Below are 7,718 nucleotides of genomic sequence, written 5' to 3'. Positions count from 1 at the left end.
CCTATCCACGTCAACTCGATCTATCCCCCTCATTATTTTAAATACCTCTATCAAATCCCTCCTCAACCTTCTACGCTCCAAAGAATAAAGACCTAACTTGTTCAACCTTTCCCAGTAACTTAGGTGTTGAAACCCAGGTAACATTCTAGTAAATCTTCTCTGTACTCTCTCTATTTTGTTGATATCTTTCCTATAATTCGGTGACCAGAACTGTACACAATACTCCAAATTCGGCCTTACCAATGCCTTGTATAATTTTAACATTACATCCTAACTCCTATACTCAATGCTCTGATTTATAAAGGCCAGCATACCAAAAGCTTTCTTCACTACCCTATCCACATGAGAATCCACCTTCAGAGAACTATGCACCATTATTCCTAGATCACTCTGTTCTACTACATTCTTCAATGCCCTACCATTTGCCATGTATGTCCTATTTGAATTATTCCTACCAAAATGTAGCACCTCACACTTATCAGCATTAAACACCATCTGCCATCGTTCAGCCCACTCTTCTAACTGGCCTAAATCTCTCTGCAAGCTTTGAAAACCGACTTTATTATCCACAATGCGTCCTACCTTAGTATCATCTGCATACTTACTAATCCAATTTACCAACCTATCATTCCAGATCATTAATGTTTATGACTAACAACATTGGACCCAATACAGATCCCTGAGGCACACCACTAGTCACCAGCATCCAACCTGACAAACAGTTATCCACCACTACTCTCTGGCATCTCCCATCTAGCCTCTCTGAATCCATTTTCCTACTTCAGTATTAATACCTAACGATTGAACCTTCCTAACTAACCTTCCATGCGGAACCTTGTCAAAGGCCTTACTGAAGTCCATATAGACAGCATCCACTGCTTTACCCTCATCAACTTTCCTTGTAACCTCTTCAAAAAATTCAATAAGATTTGTCAAACATGACCTTCCACGCAGAAATCCATGCTGACTATTCCTAATCAGACCCTGTCTATCCAGATAATTATATATGCCATCTCTGAGAATACTTTCCATTAATTTACCCACCACTGACGTCAAACTGACAGGCCTATAATTGCTAGGTTTACTCTTAGAACCCTTTTTAAACAATGGAACCACATGAGCAATACGCCAATCCTGCAGCACCATTCCCGTTTCTAATGACATTTGAAATATTTCTGTCAGAGCCCCTGCTATTTCTACACCAACTTCCCTCAAGGTCCTTGGAAATATCCTGTCAGGACATGGAGATTTATCCACTTTTATATTCCTTAAAAGCGCCAGTACTTCCTCCTCTTTAGTTGTCATAGTTTCCATAACTTTCCTACTTGTTTCACTTACCTTACACAATTCAATATCCTTCTCCTTAGTGAATACTAAAGAAAATAAATGGTTCAAAATCTCCCCCATCTCTTTTGGCTCCACACATAGCAGTCCATTCTGATTCTCTAAGGGGCCAATTTTATCCCTCAGTATCCTTTTACTATTAATATAACTGTAGAAACCCTTCCGAATTATTTTCACCTTACTTGCCAAAGCAACCTCGTATCTTCTTTTAGCTTTTCTAATTTCTTTCTTAAGATTCTTTTTACATTCTTTATATTACTCGAGCACCGCATTTACTCCATGCTGCCTATATTTATTGTAGATCTCCCTCTTTTTCCGAATCAAGTTTCCAATATCCCTTGAAAACCATGGCGCTCTCGAACTTTTAACCTTTCCTTTCAACCTAACAGGAACATAAAGATTCTGTACTCTCAAAATTTTACCTTTAAATGACCTCCATTTCTCTATTACATCCTTCCCATAAAACAAATTGTCCCAATCCACTCCTTCTAAATCCTTTCGCATCTCCTCAAAGTTAGCCTTTCTCCAATCAAAAATCTCAACGCTGGGTCCAGTCCTATCTTTCTCCATAATTATACTGAAACTAATGGTATTGTGATCACTGGACCCGATGTGTTCCCCAACACATACGTCCATCACCCAACCTATCTCATTCCCTGACAGGAAATCCAACACTGCCCCTTCTCTAATTTATTGCCGCAAAAAACTATCCTGCACACATTTTACAAACTCCAAACCATCCAGCCCTTTTAAAGAATGGGCTTCCCAGTCTATGTGTGGAAAGTTAAAATCTCCCACAATCACAACCTTGTGCTTACTACAAATATCTGCTATCTCCTTACAAATTTGCTCCTCCAATTCTCGCTCCCCATTAGGTGGTCTATAATACACCCCTATAAGTGTTACTACACCTTTCCCATTCCTCAATTCCACCCAAATAGTCTCCCTAGATGAGCCCTCTAATCTATTCTGCCAAAGCACCGCTGTAATATTTTCTCGGACAATCAATGCAACACCTCCTCCTCTTGCCCCTCTGTTTCTATCACAACTGAAGCAACGAAATTCAGAATATTTAGTTGCCAATCACACCCCTCCTGCAACCATGTTTCACTAATAGCTACAACATCATATTTCCAGGTATCAATCCATGCCCTAAGCTCATTCACCTTTCTTACAATGCTCCTAGCATTAAGATAGATGCATTTAAGAAACTCTCCACCTCTTCCTCTCTGTTTATCTCTAACGATGCAATCAACTTTATTATCTTTTTCTTCCTTCTCCCCTACATCTTCGGTCTGAGCGCTCCCCTTCTCCACCACCTGCCTATCCTCCCTCACACACTGTCTACTAGCTTTCTCAATTTGTGAACTAACCTCCTCTTCCCTAGTCTGTTCAAATTGATTCCCACCCCCCAACCATTCTAGTTTAAAGTCTCCCCAGTAGCCTTAGCAAATCTCCCCGCCAGGATATTGGTCCCCCTAGGATTCAAGTGTAACCTATCCTTTTGGTACAGGTCACACCTGACCCAAAAGAAGTCCCAATGATCCAGAAACTTGAATCCCTGCCTCCTGCTCCAATCCCTCAGCCACGCATTTATCCTCCACCTCATTCCATTCCTACTCTCACTGTCGCATGGCACAGGCTGTAATCCTGAGATTACTACCTTTGTGGTCTTTCTTCTCAACTGCCTTCCTAAATCCCTATATTCTGCTTTCAGGACCTCTTCCCTTTTCCTACCTATGTCATTGGTACCTATATGTACCACGACCTCTGGCTCCTCACCCTCTCACTTCAGGATATCTTGGACGCGATCAGAAACATCCCGAACCCTGGCACCAGGGAGGCAAACTACCATCCGGGTCTCCTGATCACGTCCACAGAATCAACCATCTGACCCCCTAACTATCAAGTCCCCTATTATTACTGCCTTCCTCTTCCTTTCCCTTCCCTTCTGAGCTACAGGGCTGGATTCTGTGTTGGCGGCACGGCCACTGTTTCTTCCCCCGGGTAGGTTGTACTCTCTAGAACCTGACTCTTCCCCTTCCCCCTCCTAACCGTGACCCACCTGTCTGTTTCACCTGCCTGTAACTCCTCTCTATCAACCCCTCACTCTCCCTGACCAGACGAAGGTCATCGAGCTGCAGCTCCAGTTCCCTAACACGGTCGCTTAGGAGCTGCAGCTCGGCGCACCTGGTGCAAATGTAGACTTCCGGGAGGCTAGGAAACTCCAGGACCTCCCACATCCGACACCGAGAACAACAAGCTGCCCTCACACTCATACTACCCCTTTCCTCAAATAACAGGAAAAACTGAAACCTAAACCTACCTTGCCTCACCCGCTTCCGCCTAAGCCCATTGAGCCGAAGCCCTTAAACCTACACTTTGCTCCCGGCTCACTCCACTGCCCGCAAACGACACTGACCGCAGTATATGGCTGTGTCCTTTTTAAATCTTCCCCGCTTCACTGCCCGCCGTCACACGTCTGAGCAGTCCCGACTCTCATAACTCTGATGAGAATAATAAATATTCAAGCTGGCTCCCGCCGCACTCCCATTCTGATCCTCCGACTCCCTTCTCTAAACATAAACCGATTCAGGATTTCTGCCCTTTTTAAATCTTCCCCACTTCACTGCCCACCGTCACACGCCTTAGGGAGGTGAATGAGTTTGGGGAGCTGCACTGTTGATCAGGCAGAATGTCACAATGTTGAGGTCATCCAAGAGGCTCATCCAGGAATAAGAAAGGTGCAATCGCTGTAGTGAGATAATACTGCAAACATCCCAATAGACTTTGAGAGAGATCAACAGATATGTCGGCAGATTATGGACTGAAGTAAAAACAATAGAATAGCTGTAGTGGGTGATGAATCTTCCCAGAATGACTGGGAGTCCCTTGAGTCTTGGATGGGGCATTATTTGTTAGGTGTGTTCAGAAAGGTTTCCTGAAACAGTATGCAGATGATTACCAGGCATATTTGACTACATCCATACTAGACAGGATCATTTTGAAAATGCCGGTTTCACGTAAAAACGATAGGCGTCCACACTGTGCATTTTTAAAAATATCTCTATCCACATTGAAATGGAGATTTTATGAATCTCCTACTGCGCATGTGCAGGACACATCTACCGAAAACAAGCAACATGTTTGGTGCCGATTCTCGCCGTGAAAGTGAGCGTTTGTTCAGGTACAGACTAGAAAAACTTAAAAAGACAGGCAGCTGTTGGCTCTCGCTCAGGAGGACTTAAAAGTAAAAAAAAAACAAATACTGGAGTGTATGGAGGCCAATGACAGGGAATTCACGGACAGTATGAACTGGCTGACGACGAACATTGAAGAACTGACTTAACTGTGTTGCATTAATAAAGCCCCTTCTTAAATGTGTAAAACATGTCTGCATCAGTATTATCTTGTATTTCCATACAATGTTACATTAGGCTGTTATACATCTATTGTCAGAGAAGTACTTGCATAATTAGGTAAACCACCTTCATTCAAGTAAGGACAAAAAGCAGGGCCAAGTGAGTATACTTATTTATTCAGTAAGTTATGGGTCAAAGTATTTAGTGAGTACATTTCTAACTCTTCTGCCTTCAGTCTCATTGCCGTCTGTTCTGAAATTGTTAGACTGTGTGGGGGGTTGCGTTTAGGAAAACAATGAAATGGCACGCTGCCGTCTGATAGCGTTTTTCAGATTTCTCCGGTTACCCCGTCCACGCTGATCTGCCTAAGCGGCGCTTTGAAAATTACACACCCTGGACAGCGTTTCTGAAAAACTCCGGTTTAGTGAGGACGGAGAGTAAAAACGAAGAAAATAAGTTTCGGTTATGGATTTATCCAGTGTAGTGTGGATGTAGCCTGAGTGGAACTGCCGTTTTACTCTCAGTGATTTTACTATAAGAATTCCTCAATGGGTGGACGAGAGTCTCGCCGACAATGCATGTGTTAGAGAGCAGCCTGTTTGTGATTTTTGATATATCTCCTGAAGAATCCTGCTTCCAATGTTCACAGTACCATCACAATTTCCATCGTTCACATATTCACAATTAATTCACTGAATTAGTCACTAGCTGTCACCACGAGGATAGCAGCTGCCTGACGGAATCACTTTGCAGATAATTTAAAGATCATTATTTTTGTATCTGTTGCAATCTGCTCCTGTGGAGTTGCTAAATGGTATGAAATCCCCAGGCATGTGCTGCCTCAGCATTTCATTCCGATTGATCGCCTGTAGCACAGGGAACAAGTCATTGGACAGAGAAAATGTCTGCAATGTTCGATAGGGAAGAGAGGGTGGCGAATATATTGTACATGTTCATTGCTGCCATTGGAGTTTCTGCTGGATAAGCATTGCAATTTAGGTTTGGCTTTTCTGTGTGTTAACCAGTTTCAATCTACTTATGATCGTTTTACAAGCTTCCAATTTGATAATCAATGAACAACTAACTGTCAGTGATGTCGATCCTGTCAATTCAACATATTGAGTTTTCATATTTAATGACTCAGGAAATTAAATTTCTTTCTCTCCTCCTACACATGGGTTTGACTTGCACATTGTTCTTGCCTTAAATGTCAACTTGTCCATAGTTCAACCAGTGCTGCATAAAGACAGCTCTCTGCGAAGGGGACACTTAGAGGGGTTTACATTGTGAGGTTCACCCACTGCTTCTAAGTTATTGATCAGAATTAACACCCAGTCCTGTGATCTATGTCCTCCTGTGGTGTATGTCACAGTCGAACTCCACTGCTTGCTGGTCATTAATTCGGTGTGATCACCTGAACCGGTGTCGACGGATCTGCTGCTGTGTGTTATTTAAATGAAAAACACTGTAGAAGTAAGCCATTGATGAAGCCACTCAGTCTGGTTACTAAACTTTTCCTGTCTTACCTCCAAAACTCGTCGCAGATGAGGTCAACAGTTCGTCTTGAAGAAGGATCTCAGTCCGAAATGTTGGGTGTTTGTCCGATTGCATGGAAGTCGCCTGACCTGCTGAGTTCCTACAGCAGTTCTGTGCGTGTATCTTCCCTCTGGATCCCTCCTCGGCGCATCAGATGCTGAGTCTCCAGAACCCCTGGAGTTTAACCAGGTTAATCAGGTTAGTCACGGTTAAAGAAGCCCCATCAGCGTCTAGAAATGGGATTAAAACCATTCATTGTTCATCATGCCAATGGTTGTTACCCAATGATTACTCACATATTGTCTTATCTCCACACTGAAGAAGTAGGTCAGAGCCAGTGTGACCTGTGTCTGATGTCAGAAATGCAGCCGTTCACCGGCACCTGCTCTTTTTATCTTTAGCTGAAACGGGATCCAGTGTTAATTCCCGGGGAATGTGTTTATTAATGCCGATGTTGGGTCTCTTCTCTCCTTCTCTCTCTGCAGTAAAGTTAGGGGCGATTGTGATCCTGTTCCGGGGAATGTGCGGCTGCTCTACCTGCACCACTCGTTACTTGTTTGCCCTGGCAGAGGCGGATCTACTGACCACTGTTAACGGGGTCATTTTGGTTCCATTGAAACAATATTACATTCTGTGGAATTTTCTGAGTTGTCTGTGTGCAAGGTTTACGAGGTACTGAGGTTCACAGCCTCTGACTGTTCTGTACGGTTTACCGTCACTTTCACAATAGATCGGTTTCTTACCATTTGCTGCCAAAAACTGAAAACACAATATTGCACCGGGAAACCCGAAACTGTCCTTCCAACAACAGCTTGCGCATTGTCCTGTTTGAAAAAAAGTTTCCCGGTACTTCATATTTGAATCTGCAGTGGTATTAAACAATGTTCCATGGTTCATTGGACACTACTGTAACTGATTCCGGATGGGTAGCATATGACTACCTGGATATGGTTAAAATCCCTTTGGCTGTGATCCCGCTGCTTAACGCTCTGACGATGAGACATATTCTTGTGGCCAGTTGGGTCCGTCAGGTCCAGGGGTAGAACTGTAGTAACCCGGACATGGAGAGCAGGAGGAGTTCTGTGGTGTTACCATTCACCCTCTCCGGCAACTCGATCCACCTGTGGATGACATGCGTTGTAATTTTTATATATTCTGAGACCTCAGGAAAATGATTTGATTTCAATGACTCCGTATCGAACTTTCACCTCGTCGGGGTATTTGCTAAGGAATCTCATTTGCTGCACGAACACACTTATTTACACAGTGGCATAGTCAAAATTCAGGGAGCATTTGTTTTTTTTGTGTTTTTTTTTACATTAGCCAGAGAGTATTAAATCTGTGGAATGCTCTGTCACAGATTGCGATGGAGGCCAAGTCCGTGCGTATATTTAAGATGGAAGTTGCTCGTTTCCTGATTGGTCACTCAATCAAAGGATATAATGAGAAGGCAGGTGTACGGAGTTGAGTGGATCA

The sequence above is a fragment of the Hemitrygon akajei genome, chromosome 7, assembly GCF_048418815.1.
Source record: "Hemitrygon akajei chromosome 7, sHemAka1.3, whole genome shotgun sequence".
Lineage (NCBI taxonomy): Eukaryota > Metazoa > Chordata > Chondrichthyes > Myliobatiformes > Dasyatidae > Hemitrygon > Hemitrygon akajei.
Note: the sequence above shows the minus strand (reverse complement) of the source record.